The following is a 24,045-nucleotide window of genomic DNA, read 5'->3' as shown; positions in this document are numbered from 1 at the left end:
ACTCCTGGGCTTTCTTCAGAGCAGAAACAATAGTATCAATTGATGGAGCAAGGGAATGAGATGGTGATAAGACTAGTGGAAACATTCCTATAGGTGAGGGCATTCTTGATCACTGATTTTGAGTATTATCCCTGGATAGAGATGGTATTTCTGTTCCTTAGAAATATTTGATTGTACCGATTTTCTCTTGTGAACTGCCTCGTCGTTTTACAACGAAAGGTTGGCTATAGATGTTTAAATAAATGCAGTTATAAGAAAACCAGCCTCACAGTCTGAGCATATGCTGAGCTAGGGCTCACCAGGGCCTGGGTTCTGTTCTTCCTTTCAGCTTTACAAGATTTACTTTAGGCACGCCACTCCTGAGCCCTGGCTTTTCCCAGCCCACCCTCGTTTCCCTTTTAATTTCCTTCTCTTCCCCTGCCCATCCTTGCCTGTGCCCTTCACTTAATTAGATTCTGAGCCTACAGTCAAAGCCTGCCTTATATTTTTTAACTTGCTATAGCGTCTCAAGGCTTTAGGTGTGTTATTATTAATATCATTATTATTTCAGGAATGTGATGAAATTGTAATTATGTGTCTTGCTGTCAGAAATGCCACTTATGTCACTGGCGATGTATAATATGCCTAGAGGGCTGTGAATGATATCTCACAAGATTTATTTTTATTTTATTATCAGGTGGGGACTCTGATAGAATTAATATTGATAGCAAATCCAAACACGTTCCTTTCTGAGCTTGCCCAGCATTAGTGCTAACAACGGAAGGGAATAAAATACAATTACGGAGTGCTGTTTTTCTCCATAAATGTGACCCGTCACTTGGGATGTGGGAGGAATTTGATTTGGTTTGTATTTGAAAGCAAATTTACCTAATTGGCCCTTTACGAAAACAAGATGCAAACTGAAATAGTTCTTTGAATTTTGCAGTGCGCTTCTCCAGATAAGTAATGGGTATAAAATTGTATGCAGTGGTACGAAGTGTGTGAGGGGTTTGTTGACTTCAGACATTGGGGGATGGGTAGACCTCTCCAAATCACCCAGGTTATGTCACAGATTGCAGCGCTGCATGCAGCTGTGTTCTGAATATTATGTTGTGATATAAATCATTCGGTTGTTAGACATAAAAGAGTCTACCTGTTAATTTATCTTCCCTGCCATTTGTCTTTCAAGTTCATAAAGGAAACAATTGATGGGTAACTAATTAACCTCAGCAGAAATATGTACAGTGGTACATAAGTACTTAATTCGTTCCGGAGGGCCGTACTTAACCTGAAACTGTTCTTAAACTGAAGCACCACTTTAGCTAATGGGGCCTCCCGCTGCTACCGCGCCGCCAGAGCACAATTTCTGTTCTCATCCTGAAGCAAAGTTCTTAACCTGAAGCACTATTTCTGGATTAGCGGAGTCTGTAACCTGAAGCGTATGTTACCTGAAGCGTATGCAACCCAAGGTACCACTGTATTTTAAAACATGGAGCTTTAATATAAATCCTGAGAATACTCTCTACTCAAGTCCTAACATACTAATACATAGAACAGCTATTCAAAACCTTAACTATATTTAAAGCTGTATGAACCCTGCACTGAATTTATAGAGAAAGACATGCCGTGGATCAAGTCTTCTAAAATCTCCACCCTCTGATCTGGAAGCACTTTCTCCTAGACTCTAGAGAAGAAAGGGTTGCTCAAAATAGACCTGTGCACCTTGAGCATATTACTGGATGTAAATGATGAGATTTAAATATTACTGCCTACTTCCCAGTCATGTATCTCTGTGGAACAACCATAGGCACTGTACCAAGTGCTTTACTTATTCCATTCCTTAACAGCGTGGTTTACTGATTTCTTAATTGTGCAGCTCACTAAGACTTCAATCCCATGAACGCCTCCTTGACAGTAAGTCCCACAGAACCTGACTTACCTCTGAGGTAAATATACATAATGTTAAAGCTCCCATTTCCTTTTGCAGATTGAAAAACGAAGTGCCAGTGGATTATAGGATGGGAAATCTGACATTTGAAGCAGCACTGGGCTTTGACAGAAAGATGAATAAAGCAAAGACATTTGGGTAAAGGCTGAGTTTACATAACCTGATGTGACGTTTCCAGCCTCCAGATGCACTCGTCACGCGGAATAAAAGCATAAGCTAAAAAAGCTCAATGTGCAGTACGGTGATATGTCTTTTCTCCAATGGATATTATAATTGTTTACATATAAAATACGAGGGAGAGAGATGTGCTGTATGTCAAGCCTTTGGTTTTTCTTTATTTTAAAGGTGCAATAGGATACAACTCTATCAGCTGTGTATTATTCATGTTCCATTTACAGCACTAGCTCCAGAGTTTTAGTGCTATTTCACACATGAGGACCAGCCACTCTGATTTCTTATTTCCAATACAGTCTGTAACTTTCCAGGCCCAATAATCTCTTGATTTCAAGTTCCGTATTTATATATATAGCTGCACATATTCCTTCTGGGCAGAACATCCCTTTCTTATCTCTCTGAACAAGAAACATATGCTGTGGTCACACATCAGAGATTGCAAAATGGAGTATTTTTTTATTTTTAAAGGGATAGCCACTTCTTTGTTTCCACCAGGTGGAGTGATGTGAAATGTCAGACATCAACAGTAACAAGCAATTTCCCCCCATCTCCGTGGAGGAATTGCTGCCGCCTTATCTCCCCCTTGGCTATAGATAAATGGGGTAAAACAAGATCAGTAATTAATTTCATTTCAAGCATAATGACTTTAGGCACAGACACTACCTAGTGGATAATAATCAGCTGGGTTAAAAGCCCCACGGCTCTTGCAGTCAATCTTGTATCCCTGTTACAATACGTGGTTACACAAAGACATTTCAGACAAATAGAAAATTATCATTTGAAATTTGCCCCAAAGCAGATAATGTTGTGAATTTTGCTACAGTGATGTTAGAAGCAGGGTTTGTAATCAATTGACTATTATAAGGCCAAGCTTTAAGCTTGCTGTTGTATTCTGAAGAGGGTCATCATTCATTTACAATTACAGTTAAGTCCTAAAAGTATAGAATTAGTTCACAATAATTTTACAAAATGAAGGCTACCAAACACTGTTCCATAAATGTTAAGAAACATGCACCAATTTCTACATTCTTCATTATAGTTGTTTTGAGTTCTGTTCTTGTGTGTCAAATGACTAATAAGTTCTACTACTACTACTGTTGTTGTTGTTTAGTCATTTAGTCGTGTCCGACTCTTCGTGACCCCATGGACCAGAACACGCCAGGCACTTCTGTCTTCCACTGCCTCCCACAGTTTGGTCAAACTCATGCTGGTAGCTTCGAGAACACTGTCCAACCATCTCGTCCTCTGTGGTCCCCTTCTCCTTGTGCCCTCAATGTTTCCCAACATCAGGGTCTTTTCCAGGGAGTCTTCTCTTCTCATGAGGTGGCCAAAGTACTGGAGCCTCAGCTTCAGGATCTGTCCTTCCAGTAAGCACTCAGGGCTGATTTCCTTAAGAATGGAGAGGTTTGATCTTCTTGCAGTCCATGGGACTCTCAAGAGTCTTCTCCAGCGCCATAATTCAAAAGCATAAATTCTTCGGCGATCAGCCTTCTTTATGGTCCAGCTCTCAATTCCATACATCACTAACTACTACTACTACTACTACTACTACTACTAATAAAAGGTATAAAGTTTATAATGCTAGCTGGGTGTCCAATTTATTCAAATATACAAATTTATTTTAAAAATAGAAGTCTATCTGTAGAAGTAACCATTTCCTCTAGAAATTCTGGAGATTCAGAATAGTTGTGTAATATAATGTTAGTTTTGCAACTACAAATATTGCAAACTTTCTGTTTAAATTAATGCTAACTTAAGTCCCATTGATCTCAGCGGATCGTCTCTAAGTTTGACGAAGTCTGGCTTCAACCAATTGACTTCACCTTGAACTTTAGTATGTTTACTCAACTCTATTGATTTCATTGAGATTTCCCTCTGGATAAGTGCTTGAGACCGAAGCCTTCAACATTCCCTGTTACAAAGAATCAACAATGTGAAACTCCGGCAAAAATTAAAACCTTCTGAAACATGATCAGCAGAATGCATTTGCAGAATTGCTCATTTTTTTCCTGGTGAAGTGTTGTGCATGTTGATATGGTACTATGTCAATAGCAATAAATAAGTTCATAATGCATGAAAGTACCTCTGCCTTTTCCAAGAGATCACAGAATCATTTTTCACATGAACATCAGCTCCATCTCCACTGTGTCTAATTGTAAATTTAATGACAGATGGATGGAAAAACCCATTTACAGAATTGTCAGCAGCTGCTCAGTTGTCAGAAGGAACAGGCCATACAGTTGCTGCTAAAATAAAAGGACTGTTTTTCAAGCCAGACCTGCAGGTATCATTTCTCTTTCTTCGGGGTCAGTCCAGGACAGTTTACTGCTTCAGGCAAAATGCCCCAATGCTGCCCCCACCCCCTGTGATGATGACAACCCTGCAGGTTCGGGCCCTGCCCCATCCGGGCAAAGAGTACAAGAAGAGAAAGGAAAAGGTGTTTGGGGAGAGAGAAGAGAAAGAGCTGATGTTAGAATTCCTGCTCCATGATTGCAGTCATAGGATTGTTGTCTATCACATGACGGTGTATGTTTTGACTCCACAGAGTGGGAAGTGACGGAGACAGGATGTTTGTGTTACTGTGTTCTGTGAAGTGGGACTATTGTCCTTTGTTCTTTCTCTTTGCTGTCTGATGCTAGAGAGATAGGGATCTATGTTGCAGTGCTCTGTGTGTGTTTATATGTAAATAAAGTAGATTAGCCAAAATGCTGTGTTGCTGAGGTCTGTTATGCAACTTGCGCAAACTCTGCAGATCCCTAAGTGTTCCGGTGTCGGTTGGCATCGGTCTCGGGAAATTGTGCAGGCTGGGCGCACAAGGAGCAATAGTGCAACAAGCAGTTATTGACTCCCATTGACTCCCCCTCCACCTCTTCCAGCAGCCCATTTGTGTGTCTGTCTGTCCAGGGAACAGAAGGAGCAAAAGTGTGTTTCTAGGCAGAGTGCAAGGGGAGCTACCGCTGCTGCCCAAACTTGCTCCCTGGGTTAAGTGAAGTGACTGCTGTGAACCAAGCAAGCAAACTTGGGCAGTGCCAGTGGCATTGTGGTGGTGAGAGCAAAGCCCTGGCGGGGCTGGCAGCAGTAAAACGGCAGGGGAGGGTGCAGAGGTTCTATCATACTCATTTTGGATAACACTAGTCAGCAATAGTAACAAGGAAGATTGACCTGGGAATATTTCAAATAGAAAATTCCCAGCATAGACACCAGATATCCAGGAACAACATCCCATGGTCTTCATTTGAAGGATATCAAGCTTTTAGCTGGGTCAGGGCTGGAGAAACTTTCACCCTGCAGATACTTCTACAGCCACAGCGCCCATCATCTCTGAGCATTGGACATGTTGACAAGGACTATCGTTGACATTTGGAGTCTATCAACATCTGGTGGGCCACAGTTTCCCCTCTTCTGCCCTATGGACCAAGTCTGTACTTGGAAATTAGTACTGGAAATTAAACACAGAAAATAAGCTGTACTAGAGGACAAAAAAGATTCATTTTTAATAATGTGACAAAACTATTTTATATATTAATGAATAACCATCTTCAAATGCGTCCTGTAAGATTTGGTTCTACATGGATTTCTTAGTAATTTTTCAGCATTAAGTGAGAATATCAACGACAATATTCTGATAGTTATAAATAAAACAAATCTTTTTGAAAATGTTACTACTCTCCCAACACCAATCATCATAATCATCATAATAATTCCCCCCCTCCCAGGAATGTGAATGAAATGACTGAAATTTGTGTTCTCTCCTTTTCTGTGTTAATTTTCTTTTTCATTCGAATGCACTGCTTTTCTTCTTTCCTTTATTCTTGTATGTTATTGAAGTATATGTTCTTGTTTAAATCAATAAAAATATGCACATATTTTTCCAAGAGATCTTCTTCAGTTTTCACCAGCCTTCAAATTCTGCTTAGCTCCCATTGTCTTTTTAAAGCTGAGTTTGTGCTGAAGGTGGGATCCAAAAATATTAACGAAACAGTTCTGTCAGTCACTTGTATCTATTTTTAATAATTTATGTATGTATCTATGCATATATGAGACAAATCTGAGATGCCGAGTTAAAATCCATATTGCTCTTGAAAAATAGTTTGAATGATAGTTGATGGCAACACCGATGCCAGAATGGCAGTTGGTAGCATGCTGAGATGATCACAACATGGTATGAAGAACACATTATAGTACAATGTGGAATTAACCACTTCCCCCTCTGTGATAGCCGTTTGATGACTATTATATTAATAAAAGCATGGTTTTACTTAGTTGGACATTTTAAGACTGTTATGCATTCTCTAAAATGATCAAGTGTTTCTGGAATACGAAAATATTAACTAACAATCCCTGACAGGGAATGCTGAAATTTATCAGGAAAAAAGAGGAAGAGAAGTGTCTACACGGGATATAGTTACTGAAGGAAGATGACATTTTAAAGTTCATATTTTTCATTTATCTGAATGTAAGGATTGAATAGGGGGAAAATCAGCTGTCAGCTGAAGGAATAATAGTGCCATATACAGTATTTATTAACATAATCTTTTTTCACACATTTTTTAAGGCCTTCATAAAAATGTAAGCTATTCTGACTTGTCTTTTCACAATTAGCTACCAAGAGATTTGGTTGTTTGTTGGTATAAATCAGCATACAGATGATTTAGTTAGTATGTCTCTGGGTACATAGACAACAGGAGGATAGCAGTCTCTTCCATGCCCAGCTTACAGTTTTTAGATATACTGGTTGCAGTTGAAATGAAATGTTGAATCAGATGGATCACTGGTTTCATTAAATGAAGCTACAAGTTCTCTATTAATCTATATTGGAAATTGAGTGTGCTCCCATAAATTGTCTTGACAGTGACTTAAAACTTAAAAACTACAATTTGCTAGGAATAATTCCCTATAGTTGTGGTGGGGAATTTGTGGTCCTCTTGATATTGTTGGCTCCCAACTGCCATCAGCCCCCGCCAGTGTGGCCAGTGGTTGAGGGTGTTGGGAAATGTAGCACAACACATCAAGAGGGCCACAGGTTCCCCGCACCTGTTCTGTGGTTATTGCTTAGGTTAAATTGGATTTGTATCTTAGTTCAATATTGTTCAGGAAAAAATGATAGCTAAGGTTTGTCCGAAAACTTAGTAATTAACTAATCTGGCCAAGTATTCTGTTCCAGGCAGTTGTCTCAGATGGCAGAAAGGGTTTCTCCCCAAAGCAGTTTAGGGAACTGAAAATGGCAGCCATGGAAAAGAAGAAGAAAAGGGATGCCTAATTTGCCACTCACTATGGAACTACCATTATAGCAGGTGTGACAAGTCCCTTTGTTTTATTTAAATATGCATTTGATCTCAGTTTACACATTTGCAAAAGTATTTTTAGTTTAAAATACTATTTTACCCCCCAATTCATTTTGTTCCTTGTTAAGAACTGTGTCTGAAAGTTAAGAGAAGTGTGAAATCTGAAAGATCGTTATGTTCCAAACCTCGTCAGAGAAATTGTGTCTGAAGCCATATGTAGATTTTAATTAGATGCTAATTGGATCTCACTGTAGTTGATGATTCATTATTGTGGACCTGCATCGGTCAACTTCACAATCATTTGTGAGGCTGAAACACAGAGCCCGATAATCATAAGGAGATATTTCAAGTGAACTGAGGCGAGGACCAGAGTTTCCTAAATATATCCTGTCTGTGGTCTAGGAAGGAGGGAAAAGAGCACAAGTTCCAGGACTATACGAAGAAGAGTGATGGCTGATAATCCTTTAAATAAGTGTAGGAGACAGTGGAGGGCAGCAAGACATGATCTGGAATGAAAAGACCTTCATTTATCTGTCAACATTCATTTGCTGTATAAGCTCACAGTCAGTCTTACTTGAGGATCCTTCCTGGATGCTCTACTGTTATTGTGCTTGGAGGAAAATAATAGCAATAGGGGTTAACATGCTTAGTGCCCAGAATTCCCCAGTACAATTTGGGGGCTTATTCCTATGAGTGCAGTTGGTGAGGAGAATACATGGTCATTGGTTCCCATTACTCAACTAATGTTGAGAAAGATGGGAAAGACTAGATTAGGACAAAGTAAATGAAGTTAAGGTTTAAGCAGGTAGGTGTGGGTTTTAAGCCTTAAACGAAGGTAAATAGAAACTTATCTCCCAAAATTCAATTATTAATGTAATGCATTTGTTGAGGGATGCAGGTGGCGCTGTGGGTAAAAGCTCAGTGCCTAGGACTTGCCGATCATATCGTCGGCAGTTCGAATCCCCGCGGCGGGGTGAGTTCCCGTCCTTTGGTCCCAGCTCCTGCCCACCTAGCAGTTCGAAAGCACCCCTAAGTGCAAGTAGATAAATAGGTACCGCTTTATAGCGGGAAGGTAAATGGCATTTCCGTGTGCTGCGCTGGTGCCAGTGGCAGGGGTACCTTTACCTTTAATGCATTTGTTAGTTTGTAAGGTTCCACATTGCATGAAAATAAATCCACTCAATTATTTTCAAGTGTGCAGGTGTGATGCATAAAGGAGCTTTTTATCTTATGGAACGATAATTTAATTACAATTTTTGAAAACCAGCTTTTCTTCAAAAAATATGATCATGCTATTGCTTTAAAAACAGGACTATATATCTTAGTTTGGACCCACTCTCTTTATGCAGGGGTGGGGGATATCGGATAAACATCCAAAAATACTATTGTGAATACTATTGTGTAAAGTTTTAGGGCATGTCCACACTACAAGCTTAAATTGCCTTTCAGTGCAGTCCTACACATGTCTACTCAGAAGTAGGGATGGAGTAGAAATTTGGTTCAGTTGGTATTTAAGGGAGCAATTTTAACTATGTAATTTATGCTGCCCTAAATTGAACTGCTGTAAATTTCTGCCAGATCCAAACCCTGTTCAGGATAAGGGCTACTGCTAGCTCAGCTGGCCTAAGCCTGTCAGAGGAAAAACAAGCCTTTTGACTTACACCACTTTTTGATGAGATGAGCAGTCTTGTGGTTCTTCGAAGGAAAATGTTGCACTCAAGTCCAATTCTAAAACCACAGCTTTCTATTGCAATCAATTTCCGTCATAATTTCAGGCAATTCTTCTGATTTCATGGCAGTTACATGGATAAGACAGTGACCCACTCTTGAGACATTTTCTGCAGGTGGATCCCTCTCATTTCATTCTGGTGGGCTGTAATTCTCATACATTTTTCTTGCGGTGCTCCCTCCCTCCAATTGGCAAACTCTTCACTACATAACTATATTTGTTTCTGGACATCAGTTAATCTGCTCACTCTCCTGGCAATCATGCTATTTTTCTTTTTTTTCCCTTCTTTTTTTGCAGTATCATACATCATACCAGACTGATTGGTTTACAGGACTGTAAACATTGCAGCTGTTTCCTGTTTGTCTTATAAAATGGAGCACTGCATTATTTTTTACTTATACACCTTTTCCTCGGCACTTATAGCTGGCAGATATTCTGGTTTAGGGACTTGCTTGTGTTAGCAACTGCTGAGTGTTTTGTAGTCTTCTAGCACACTCATATATCCCATAAATCATTTGGCTCTGTGTAAAGTGCTAGTGCATCGGCATATTTCGCTTTGTCTGAGGGGGGAAATCTTCAGACAAAGGACCAAATTACAAGTGAAAGAAATGAGAGAGACCCAATACTGGATTTCCAGACACCTTTTTAGTTCCTTCAAAGCTGGTGTGGAGTGGATGCCAAGGTGGAAGTCAGGAGCAAGTCAGCAATAACTCAAAAGTGTCAGTGAAGTTAACTCTTTATTCAAAGAAACAAAACAGCTCTGGCCTAGTGATCCCAGCAACTCTTCCCAATAAGTCTTGCCCCAATGAGACAGTTGCAAGAACTGAAGGTTCCCACCTCCCCCCGATCACTAAATCTCCTCTCCTAGGCCCTTCCCCAGCAACCTGAAGCTCCTTTGTCTTGTCTCTCTTTGCTCCACATCCTCTTCTTGTTTTAGGAGACCAGGGGGAAGGGAGCTGGTCACAGCAGGAGTGGGAGATTCCCTGGCTATCTCATCTCTGCCTCTTGGCCACTCTCCTCTCCAGCCTCTGATTCTGGACTACTGTCTGCCACAGCTTCCTCCTGCTCATCAAACCCTGTTGACTTTTCAGCTGTTGACACCTCCACCTTCTAGACTGCTCCCTCTTCTTCCTGTGACCACTCGGTGTCATCCCACCAACACCCACCCTCGTCCTGGATTCCCCAGCTGGTGCCTCCCATCTCTTCTCTACACCCAGCCAGTCTATGACAATCAGTCATCAATAGTTGCTGGCTAAGAGACTTACGCATGTAGGTATTTCAAGAATGGAGTAGGGGCTAGTGATTGTGTTTGTCACTAGCTGCACAGACCGCTATTGAGCAATCTGTCCATTTAAACATGCTGAAATACCAAAGTGCCAAGCAGGAGTAGTTGTTATGCTCATTTTGAATTTTAAAATTGGTCCACAGCCAGCCAGAAGTATCTGGGATTAAATCAAGTGCATCAGTAAGTGTCATCTTCAAGTCAAAAGAGTGATGGTGTAGTAAATGGCATGTTAACATTCAGATATCATTTCTGAAATCCATAAACACAACTGTCAAAACCAAACAGGCATGCAATAGTATAGTGGCACAAGTCTGATAGTGGTATGTGTTTCCTTGGTGCTCCAAGAAGAGCTACAACTCATCTGCTCACTGTTAATTTTACATATTGCGATGAGTAGGCCTAAAAACATGCCATAAATATAACGAAATGGACCTAAATAAAGTGTCATCATCTATTTTGAACTATTCTTTTTTATCTGTTTTATTATATTTACTATAATATTTATATCATGCCTAACCCCCTCCTGCCAGTCCCAAGGAGCTTCAGAACCCCAGGATATCTCTTTCAGATACAATCTGATGCACCTCTCATTTTTACAAGAGATGCCAGACTTGCATCATCTGGAAGTAAAGCAAAGAAAGTTATGTTGGTGAGTGGGTATAGTAATAGTAGTTGTTGAAACAATTCTTTAAATGCCTAGTTTTGTCAAATGGAAGCATTTTGATTTAAATTGTTGCATGTTATTAAAAGGCAGAGTGGCTAAACAGCTTGAATTGCAGGAGCAGATTTTGTGGGCAGCAGAGGGGAAAAGGACATGGGGAAAACCTGCTCTGTGAACACAGTTCCAAAATGAAAATGCTAAGGGTTTCATGAGCTTTGGGGTCCAACAAGGCTTTGGGGTCGAACAATTTAGCAATTCTGTTAGGAATGGATAACATCTTTGTGTTCACAAGATATGGCACTAAGAGTGGAGGGAGATTGATGCTTCCCTATGGCCTATCCCTCCAGCATGATTGCTGCTACATGACCCTGTAAGTGAATTAGTAGGTGAATGGTCAGTAACAGATATATGGCAAGTTTCATCTGGCCAGGTCAGAGGAAAAGTTCTAGGAAACTTAAATAGTCTTTTACCATGCGATGCTAGCCTATAAAAAGATATTCACTTATCTGTTATGTGCCTATCTTTCCTTGCCTTATACTTTTCTCCCTGTAAAATATTGATCCTGATGTCTTACCCTGAAGGAGAGAGGAGAATAAGATTAGTAAGCAGAGCACTGCAGTCCTCTGTCTCTTTAGCATTTAATTCAAACTACCCTTTCCTCTCTTGAAGTTTGGAAGTTCTTTTAGAGTTACAGTATAATTTACCTTCTGCTGGAAACTTAAGTATTAGTTACTACATTGGCCCTATGGAAGGGGAAAACTGGGGCAAGTGAGGTAGCTTGAAAGCTGTATAAGCTGGGTCTGCATCAGGATTTGTGGGGTCCTTGACAGTCATCGTCAATGGGTTCTACAGGGATGGGGTAGTGGAATTGATTTCCACATGGTGGACTCTAACAATTAGAATTACTGCTTCTGAAATGTAGTGCAAAACTTGCACTTGGTTCGTTGGTGTCTGTAGTGGAATATTTTGAGCAAGTGTACAAAACCTACAAACAGAAAATAATTCAATAATAAAAGCACTGGTGATTCTTTGAAAATTTTGATAACTTTGATTATGATGATAATTTACCACCCATCTGGCTGGGTTTCCCAGAACTGCCTTGTATGTTTTTAGAGTGGGTGGCGGGGAAATGCTTGAAACTTATATGTATTTCATTCGTTAACAGATCTGTGACATGTCCTTAATGCATGTCAAGTTGTATATCTCAGATATCCTCTGCCAGTGCCAAACTGAAAGTCAACATAAACATTCTGAACATACTACGAATGCTAATCACTTACAGATTTATCAGTCATACTTGGGATATAGTCCAAAATTATGGTCAACAATAAGCAGAAGAAATACACCATATCGACTTGCATATCTGTCAGACAGAATTTAGGAAAATGAATGGTAAAAGGTATTTAAAAATGGCAGTGCAAACTGGATCCTTTATTGTTCTTGTGTTAAGGGTCGAGGTTACAAAAGAGTCAGAATCCTTTGTTACAATGCTCATATTGCCATAAACAATAAATACTTCACAGTGATCCCCACCATCGTATAAAATAAAGGTATTTAGGCAATATTTTCACTGTTTACAACATCACTCAAGCCCTGTACCCAAATATCTGGGTAGTACTATAATCCTCCAGATGCTTCCAGGTACAGCTGCTAGCCTTTCCTCCCAAAGGAGCCCAGGAAGGCAAATATAATAAACCCTGCAATTTACATGGCTATCAGCATCCAGCTTTAAGTATAATTAGAGAGAGAGAAAGCTATTGTTCTCTCCATTCCCTCATACTACTGGAACTAGTAACCAGTTCAATAACTTTCTCTTTACACCTCTAATAGAATGCCTTGTTCCTCAATAGCTTTCTGCTGCAAACTGATGGCTTTGAAGACGCTTTCTATGGAAAAGCTCTCTGTTTTATTTGTAGTGTCAGACTAAATCTACTGCAGTACAAAAGTTAGCTTATACTCTGTGACATAGCAATCAATTAACTCTGCTTAGCTTTGATACTCATCTTCCCATTGGTTAACTCATTAACACAAGCAGGTCAACAGGCAGGTTCTCACCAAGTCCACAAGCGGTCTAGCAATTCATTCATTACTTTACAAACACCATCTGTTAGCATCACCTTTCAGTCAACTAGAGTGTGAAGTAAAGACTTTAAGGCACATGGGTTATTGGACAACTGAACTGAGGTGAATCTTATCAGAGAACTTCTGTATTGTATATTTAATAATGCCCAGCTGTTGTCTAGGCATAAAGAACCCCAGGGCATGTGGTTTCTAGGAAACATAACAGCCAAACAAAGGACTCCGGTGACCTAGGAGCATTGCTTTTCTGAGGGCCCCTTGGAAATTCATTGGTTGCCTGTTAGTCCTTATCTCTTGTTCAAAGTGGGGAAAACCATCTGGATTTGACTGCCCATTTTTACCTCCTCACCATTTAAAAAGCATAATTGCATTAAAAATTCTTTTCCTCCCCGCCCCCCTTTACCCTGAACTTTACTTGATTTATAACTAAATTGTCTCTCCCTGGTGCCTGAATGAAGGATATGAGAGAGGATTACAAGTTTATACTCAACTGTGATATCAAGGTAGAAAGAGTAGCTGCATCCTAAACCCACTTACCTGGGAGAAAACCTCACAGAATTCAATAGGGTTTACTTCTGAGTCAACTTAGGTTTGCAGCCACAGATGGCTTTTAGACACTTCATTAACTTTAAAAGGGAAAACATAGGAAAGTAATTGATTTGCAAATATCTTCTAATGGATGAGATATGCATGGTAACTGTGTACTACAAAAAATTACACACACACACACATTTCCAGCGAATGATGAAACAGAACACAGGCTCATGCAAAAATAAACCAATTGCAGCAGAACAAAAAAATACCAGATGAAAATGCAAATTAATACTGAAATGGATGGAACTGTTTTTGTATGTCCCTACTTTTGAGGTAGGTACGCAGGTGGCGCTGTGGGTTAAAGCCTCAGTGCCTAGGACTTGCCGATCGAAAGGTCGGCAGTTCGAATCCCTGCGGCGGGGTGCGCTCCCGCTGCTTGGTCCCAGCGCCTGCCAACCTAGCAGTTCGAAAGCACCTCCGGGTGCAAGTAGATAAATAGGGACCGCTTACCAGCGGGAAGGTAAACGGCGTTTCCGTGTGCGGCTCTGGCTCACCAGATGCAGCTTTGTCACACTGGCCACATGACCCGGAAGTGTCTCCGGACAGCGCTGGCCCCTGGCCTCTTAAGTGAGATGGGCGCACAACCCCAGAGTCTGTCAAGACTGGCCCTTACGGGCAGGGGTACCTTTACCTTTACCTTTTTACTTTTGAGGTGGCCGATGCGTGTTTGTGGTTGTTGTTCTTTCTTTCATTCTACAAATCATTGGCACTCTGCAGCCTTCCGAGGTGTCTGTACTTTCATCAAAGGTCAGGGAAGGATTGCATGAGGTAACTCCTTCCATGGGGCTTTCTCAGATTAGGAAATGCAAACAGCCCAGAGTACATGAAGGAGTGCTAGAGAAATGCAGTCTGGAAAGAAAAATGCATGAGCCACTCTTGGCCACTTTAGTAGTAGTAGTAATAATAATAATAATAATAATAATAATAATAATAATAATATGTACATTGCATTTTCTGTGAATGAAATATCAAAATGGAAACCTCTTTTGTAGCTTTCAAGAAACCCTTGGGAAAGTGGAGTACAGATTTTGGCACAGCATTAGCATATCTTAGTAAAGCTTGAATTAATGGGACTTGATAATATTTTCTTTCATTCAGGATATGAAAGCAGACTGCAAGGTTCATTCTTCTTGAAAAAATGCAAATAAAAAGAGAGCTGTTTTTGGACTCTGTTTCAAATAATCCACTATCTTCTGCTGTTTCCTGTTTAAATGTAGAACATGCATAAAGTCAGAGGTAAATAAATGCGCACACACTGTAGTCTAGAAATAACCATAAAAACTCAGATGTTGATATTAAAGTCGACTGCAGTATTTTGAAAACAAAATTGTTGTGCAAGCAAATTCATTTTACTTAAGGCAGTTCAGATGCTCCAGTCATTCAATGTCAGAATACACATATTCAACACACACATTCATGGAAGCAATGCCGTGTGTCAGGTTGATGGACAAATCATTTCAAGCCAGCCTGAAGACATCATCATGTCAAGGTAACAGTAAAAATATATTACAGTAAATCTATGGAAAATTCTAATGATACATGATTGCCTTCTTTGTGAGGTTTGGAAAATTATGCTCTAATGTGAAGATGACAGCATGCTATCAGGGTAAATGACACTGACACAAAATATTAAAACAAACTATTAAGCCTTAACATTGTATTAAAATCTGCAGAATTCTCACATCACAGCTATTGTAATCTTAGCTTCTTAGAAAGTGATAATATCTTCTTTGAATTTAATTAACATTTTGAGAAATGAAAGGAAATTTTGTGATACTTTGAAATTTGAAAAACCCCACAGAATTTTGACTTTGAATTCCAACCTTTTTCAAAATTCTCTTTTGAAAGCATTGAAGAACACTTTGGAACATATACTTTAACTAGCTGGAAGTTTTAATGCAACTTGTTGTGAAAACTCTCAAGAAGATAGAAGCAAAATTATCTGTCATACCTCATGCCGGAGTGATCCTGTAGCTGTGCAGATGAGAGGAGACCAGGACCCAAAGTTAGGATCGAGTTCCATACCAGAGGTGAGTAAGTTCTTCTCTTGCATACATGCAAGTTTTAATGCAGCAGTGTAAAGCAAGCCAGCATAACCTCTGGACTTGCAGGTGACTGCCCATCCTCCATCCAACAGGGGCTTATAAATATTTTGGTCTGTGAAGTGCTTGGGCCCCCAAAGGAAAGGCTTCTCAAGGAGTGCATGGACTGGTTGCATTCAGCTGAGTAGATCGCAAGTTGTGCAAATGATATGTTGAGTTGCATTATTCTTGGTTGTTTTCACTGAAAGCCCAACAATATTCAAAACTCAGGATGCTGAGAAAACAACAGGTAATTCAAATTTTCATTTAAGTCCAAATCTTAGTGATCAAAGACATAAGAAGCTGCTGTGTTCTACTGGCCACATATCCTTACCTAGCCACGACGGCTTTGTGCTACATCCAGTGTTAAAAGCAACAAACTTTGGAATACCAGTTGCTAGGAATCGCAAGTGAGAACAGGATGCTGGACTAGATAGACCACTGGTTTGATCCAGCAGGTGGTTCTTATACTGTATTCTTTGACTAGTGACTGCTGTTTAGGTTCTGGGCCGGGCATCTTTTGTGGCTATGCTGCTCAAGGATGCTGGATCTGGGACTCTTTTTTTGCATGCAAAGCCTGTTCTGCAGCTCTTGGCATTTTTGGCTTTTGGCATTTTTAGAGGGTAGGGTCTTTGTTATTGTAAATTGTAATGGTTACATAAAAGACATATTTTGGTAGTGACAACTTCTCTAAAACTGCTTCCAGAATGGCACAGGAGCCTGACTCATAATGCTAAGGTGCCTATACCATGCACAACAACTTCTGAGATATATTCTAAACAATACTCATGGAAGATGTCAGACGTAAATAATGTCCTCCGTTTCACTTCCCATAAAAGTGAAGTACTCCGAGCAAGGGCAATGTTATTTTTCATGATTCCACACAGGTTTAAGTGCATTAAGTTTTCAAAGGTAATGCCGCTTACAGAATAATTCAGCAATAAACCAAGGAGTGCTGGGAGACCTTTGAGACAAACTGATTTATTGTGCTTCAGTTTTTGTCGGTGACAATCTACTCCGTCAGGTGGATAAAGTGGACTAAGGAATGGTGGTTACATAAACATATGGGTTGAGATTCCTGTGAAGGATAAACCAGCTCAACAGGTTGGGAAGATGATGGGGCTATTAAGACAGAGATAACCTGATAGGTGTGAAGCATTTCTCGAGACATCAAATAAGCATAATAGTAAACAATTGGTATACAAGGAAATGGAAAGCTTTTGCACCTACCCAAATAATTCTGATACGCTTATAAATCAAATGGATTGCATGGCCTTTTTGTTTAAAAAAAAAAATAAAGTGGCCATATCCTGTTTATTGTTTATTTCTGGTCTGAAAAGGAACGTTACTTCTGTTTGGAGAATATCTATTAAAGTACCTCTGTATTATTACCAGGATCCAAGGCTCAACATCCTAGTAATTAAAAAATCCATATAGGTTGCACTAATGGTAAACTTTATACTTAATCCTGTGTGCTATTAGAGCTTCAGTGAAAGTTAATTCATGGGCAACAGTTCTCTCTTTTATTTTTTCACACTTCTTATATGGATACAAACCCACACTTCATAAGGGTATGTACATGGACGTTACTCACACACAACACAGGGCGTGATGTCATGTCATGATGACATGATGACACCCCTCAACTTGCACACATGACGCAAGCACACCCAACAGTGTGGCTGCATGACATGAGCACGGCCTGCAGCATGCATGGATGGCTGCTATGGACCTTTGAGGGTGCCTGACCCCCTCGCTGAAAATTGGGGAGGGCCTGACCCCTCCTAGATGGTGCACCTGCCATAGTTTAACTATGCACAGTGAAGAACTGCTTACTTTTGGCTGCCTTGAATCTTTCCCCCATTAAGCTCCATTGAATGGCCTTGGGCTCTAGTATTTGCAGTTGGTCCCTTATCTTATGAACCATTTCTCCCTGGTTTTAATCAAGAGTAGGAAACTCATCTGCATCTCACAACAACTAACTGAATGTGATAGCACACAATTAATTGATTTTACTGGTATCATTGTGGTTCTGTTACATATATATGCCAGAATCCCTATGCGTGTCTACTCCCCCCCCCCAAAAAAAAATGTTCCCTTGATAGGTCAGATCTTTTGCATGGAGACAATTGTGTGCTGCCCTGAATGTGAACTACATTAACCCAAGAACATGCACATGCAAGACTATTCCAAAAAGAGGTTAGTTTGTTACAAGAAACAAAGCAAACTTTGACTCAGTACAAAGTAGTTAATGTGAAGCAGCGTATATAAAGATGTATTTAAGTAACATTCACACTCTAAATTTCCTTAGTGTGTGTGGAAACTCTCAAGAAGATAGAAGCAAAATTATCTGCCATACCTCTTGCTGGAGCAATCCTGTAGCTGTGCAGATGAGAGGAGACCAGGACCCAAGGTTAGGATCAGGAGTTCTATACCTGAGGTGAGTAAGTTCTCTCTAGACACGCAGGTAGTCAGGCAATAGAATCCTTACCAACCCTTTGGTTCAGGTTCCATGATGCCTTAACGTGGTCCTTCAGAACAATGTGGAAATGCATGGCTGTTTTTGAAGCTGTGATAGCTAGCAAACTAGTGCCACAGCCTAGTTTTAAGTAGGATTTTGGTATCTGTAGGAAAGATGGGAGAAGTCTAATGATGCAAAAAGAGCTGGTTTAGTTATATACAGGTAGGTGTGCACAGAGGAGGGCTGAAAAGGTAAAGTAGGGAAGTCTTCTTGTCTACCATAAGGTGATGAGTTCCTGTATGTGATGAAGTATACTTAAGATAGCTTCTTGAATAGGTTTCCTACCTGTAAACAAATGTTTTGCATATTGTTTCCTGGTGTGTCAGAACATGTGAAATGTGTATCTTACTGTTCTGCTTATCCTCTTAATTTCCAACTTTGTGATCCCAATACAGTATTTGTTTAAAGAGAACTTGTACCTGGAGATCAGAGACAAGGCATCTCTTCATTCAGTAACCTTTCAAACTGCCCAATGGTTTCATTATTATCATTATTTTAATCCAATTTCCCTGGTGGTTCTTGTCAAACAAGCAAGGTAAAGGTCAAAAGAAAGAAGAATGGTGAAAGAGAGGTTACCCACAATACACCTCTTTGGTTATGTTAAGATACTTTGAACCATAGTGAATGCTGCCCAAAGGAAAAATGCCCAGATGCTTTTTATCTGCATCAAGAAAAACTCAGTTAGTTTTTGTCTACATGTTATGAATACACACAAAATAAGTTATGCACACCATATGCTATAGATCTATTTTTGTGAATAGGTGATTTCAGAATTATCCCTTCAACATTCTAAATATAAAAAGCCGATCAGGAAAACCTCCTCCTTTTGTAATAAAATAAAAGGAGATTTGTGTATCAATCATTTTAAATGATGATGGAGTAGAGATGTTGTAGCTGATATTATGAACAACTTTAATCTTGAAAGTAAAACTTTTCTGCATTTTTCCACACACACACAAATCAATAATTTTAAAGGTTAACAGTTAACTCTTTGCATAGCAACAGAAGTCCAAATCAATGGCAAACTCTCAAAATCAATACAAGTATTGGAAGGCAGCTGGAACGCGTGGCAACAGGACATCAAATTAAGGAAACGGCACAAACTCAGTTTATTTGACAACATTACATAGAAACAAAATGACTGCTGTAGATCAGATAAATAGATCAAAGATACCTGTGAAAAGCATAGAATTGTGTTTCTTTGGTGTTTTCAGTTTTTATGGGTTACAACCAGCTCCCCGCCATCTATCATTGCTTTGCATTTAAGATATGTTATAAGTAAAAGCAACTAAGGCACTTCAATTTATCACTATTTATCAGCTATGGCAAAAAAATAAAAATAAATATACCCACATGGTCCAGGGATGGGTTTGGGAAAGGAAAATGATTGTGGAAAATAGAATAAAGGACTACACACAATGTGAGCTTATGTTCTTAGGTTAGACTTATAGTGGTCTCTCTCAGGTTCCAGTCTAGTGCACTAACCTGACTTGACTAATAATGGTAGGGCTTTAAATAGAGGATTTTGTTTCTAATACAGGTGACTCTCAACTTATGGTAGGGTTACATTCTGAGGATAGTGCCTGAAAACAAAACTTTGTATAGTAAAACCGCATTGGGTTCAATGACAGGTGGATTGCCAAAGACTTTCCCCCCAGGCATCCACCTTATTATTATTATTATTATTATTATTATTATTATTATTATTATGCCAAGCATATAAAGCTGAATGCATAGAAGTTAAAAGCGTATAAGTTGCGACTTACCTTTATTTTATATCCATTATTACTCTTCACTGCAATAGTGAAGGGCAAAGGATATGGAGAACACTGCAATGAGAACACTTTATCGAGCTTCTATACCAGTATAGCCAGGGACGTGGGTGGCGCTGTGGTCTAAACCACAGAGCCTAGGGCTTGCCGATCGGAAGGTCGGCAGTTCGAATCCCCACAATGGGGTGAGCTCCCAATGCTCAGTCCCTGCTCCTGCCCACCTAGCAGTTCGAAAGCACGTCAGAGTGCAAGTAGATAAATACGTACCGCTCCAGCGGGAAGGTAAACAGCGTTTCCGTGCGCTGCTCTGGTTCACCAGAAGTGGCTTAGTCATGCTGGCCACATGAAGCTGTCTGCAGACAAACACCAGCTCCCTCGGCCTATAGAGCGAGATGAGTGCCACAATCCCAGAGTCGTTCGCGACTGGACCTAACGGTCGGGGTCCCTTTACCTTTACCAATATAGCCAGTGATTGGGTCTCCCTCTGCATTGGCAGACTTATAAAAGTTTGTAATTATTGTTAAAATTATTGCTAAATTTATTGTATTTTGATATTCATATTACTCTTTTTATTATTATTCATACATTCGTTTTTTAATATAGTTCTGGAATTGTGCCATTACCTTAAAAAAGTTTTAACGGATGCAGGGTCAGTTTAATCTTAAAATGCAATGAAGTAGACCCTCAGTCCATCTTCAATCTAACCATAGTGTAATTAACTTACAGTACCTTTGAAAAACTGCAGTCATGTATTTTCTCTTCTGAAATGCCCACCGACCCACAACATGATGGCTTATCCACCTTACTAGGACTCAGCAATTCTGGATAAAATCATGCTACTGCTAGGCTATTTTTTCTCCTTCTAGATATAGAAATAGAATGATAGTATCAATCATCAAACAAGATTTCTGAGAGGGGAACACTTTCTGACACACACAGCTTACAAGAGAGTTCTGCATTTTAAGACTTTACACCTTCGCAAGCAGTGGGAGAGGCTAAGGTGAGTTCATTCTAGCCTATCTCCAGCTCCCCTTCCCCCAATCTTGCCCTCTCCTTATATGGTGGTGTAATTAATAGTTGTAATGTTTTGGAGACACTCTGTCTTTCTCGAAGACTATTTAGAGCTACAGATTGGCACACACACATATATAAATCCATTCAGGACAACCTGATACATCTTTAGTGATTTGTAGCTGCTTCAACCCAATCTGGACAAGTGAAAAAAATGGGCCACATTGGCCCAATTCAATTTGGGAATCAACCAGTTCTGGGGCTCAGTACCAGCATTATCTGCATGTCTGGTAGAACTGCAAGGCCTCTTCAACATTGATTATATACAGCATTCTTTAATTAGCTTTCCTAGTACAACATTTTATTTTGTTTGTGATTACTGCACTTACATAGTTAGGAAAGATGCTTGAAGGCACAAGGAGAAGGGGATGACAGAGGACGAGATGGTTGGACAATGTTCTCGCAGCTACTAACATGAGTTTGACCAAGCTGCAGGAGGCAGTGGAAGACAGGAGTGCCTGGCGTGCTCTGGTCCATGGGGTCATGAAGAGTCGGACATGACTAAACGACTAAACAACAATTATGAAGAAAGAACTGAACACCCATTTCATCACCACATAAATTTATACAGCACTATTGAATAGTAGCAGTTCGCAACACTGCTAAAACTGATTTCTGAGAAGATGTTGGAATTGTAACATCTAATGGAAAGATAGTAAATAACATTCTAATGTACCAGTGTTCAAAGTAAAAAAAATACACTAAGGTCTTATTTAGATCAAGGAAGGGAACTTTTCTAGTCCTGTAGGCCAGATTGTTATCTCTCCGCCATTTGTAGGCAAAGTTTGGCAGGTGGATGGAGCCATCCACATGTCAATCACCTGATGTCACAATGAGGTCAGGTGCAGGGTGTGTGTGTCACAAGATGGTGAGGCCTGTTGGGCTCAATTTGACCCATGGACTGTAGTTCCCCACCCCTGATCTAGATGGGGGGGGAATGATGTATTTGAAAGAGCTCCATGGACTTCTCCAAGATGAATGAGTGGTAAACAGATGCAATGGTTGTATCAAAACGGTAGCCTTATTTTTGTTCAGATTGGTTTCTTCAAATCCATTTTTTTCTGTGTAGAATTGGCAAATGAGCATCCACACAGTTCCGTTTTTTGTCAATCACCACTTGTCATGCACACCATTGGGCAGAACTTGACAGATAATATCCTTCCCCTTAACCAGTCCTGCTTTCCAGTTATCTCACAAGATTAAGCAGCAGTTTGCCTGATAATGATGATTTTCTGATTTAGCATAATTGCACAAGACCTGTAGCAATAAAAATAAATTGAGGATGCTTAAGTTTTTTAAGCAGGTCGTGTTTGCCGAGCTTTACAAAAATTCCTTTCTTCCAACCTTCTCCAACTGTTATTCAACTTCAGGTAAAAGCACCCCTAGATCCAACCATTGTTGCTCAGAGGTGGGAGGTAAGGGCAGACAAAACTGTCAGTTTTGGTTACTCTTATTTGGTTTCTTATTTTTCCACTCTTCAGTTCTCCACATCATTTTGTGACTTTTAAAAAAAGTCCATTGAAAAGCACCAGCATTTTACTGTGATTTTCTCTTAATATACCCTTTTGGTATGCAGTTTTGCCTGAGATACAGATTTATGCAGAGCATTTTCCTATAACAGAATGCATCTCTGTATGCTATTTCGGCTAATATATGCATCTTACCCTACTAGATGCATTTTTCTATGCCTTACTTGGCTAAGGAACTGCAAAATTCAGAGAAGTGCAAATTTGGAAGGGAGGCTGTGTTTTGGTTCACATAGTGTTTCAGAACATGCCAATGAGATAAAGCTGCTTTTAAATATGAACTGAAACAATTTTTTTTCTCCCCATCCCTAGTGAGAGGGCAATCAAAACAATTCTGATCCTCTTCTTTTCCAAACCTGTCCAAGAGTCTCCTGCAGCACTGGAGTGTGTTTTTTGTGTGTGGAATATACACAGCAAGAGATGGCAAGAGGTCTCCCTGCTGAAAAGAGAAGCTTGCCTCTTCCGACTGCTCCCACCCCCACCACAATGTCTCTAATAGCTCCATGCGGGACTGATTTGATTCCCTTCTTCCCTCTCAGGAACATGATCGGATTCTGAGGCACTGCAATCTGAAGCTGAAATCAGTTGGGGGAGGCTGGGAGAAAGAAATTAATTTACAGTAAGTTTGGCACAATACCCTTCTCCAATCAGCCCCAAACATTTATTTTTGTTATTATAGATCTCGAGCAAGCCTACTCATGCCAGAAGCAATCAGAAGTGGGGGTGCAGCAATAGAGGTGACACGCTGAAATGTCACTACATATATGGCACACTATTCATAACTCCCCCCCAAAAAAATCCTTACAAGTTTCCACACCAGCAGTGACAGCAGCATAATGATTTATTTTTAATTACTGAATTTTCCGTGGTAAGGTGAAATCCAGGTTAAACAAAGAGAAAAGGATGGGCTGGCATTCTGATGAGGATTATGTAGAGCAGATGCTGCAAAAAACAAGCAAGCAAGCAAACAAACAAACAAACAAACAAACAAACAAACCCTTCTGAGCATCACCAACACAGAGTTCACAATAAACTGTCCAATGCTAATATTTATGTACAGTATACAATTGTGGCACAGTATTCCAGTTCTTCCCCAAACAATAGGGGAGCTTTGCTATCTTTCCCCCCAATGATTGCTAACTACATCTTTTCATACCTTCAAATTCCATGTACAGTTACCCCATTTGGATCCTTCTCAGGTGCTTTCCCCAGAACCTGTTTCACCTGAAGAGCCAAGGATCTGCTGTCCCATCATTCCTACATGCCAGGTAGGAGGACACAGAAAGGAGAGGTGCTCACCTTCAGGCCAAGGATTTGGTCTTTCACACTCTTGAGGTGGG

The sequence above is a fragment of the Podarcis melisellensis genome, assembly GCF_964234715.1.
Source record: "Podarcis melisellensis genome assembly, chromosome: 7".
Classification (NCBI taxonomy): domain Eukaryota; kingdom Metazoa; phylum Chordata; class Lepidosauria; order Squamata; family Lacertidae; genus Podarcis; species Podarcis melisellensis.
The sequence above is the reverse complement of the archived record's forward strand: the minus strand, read 5'-3'. Positions refer to the sequence as shown.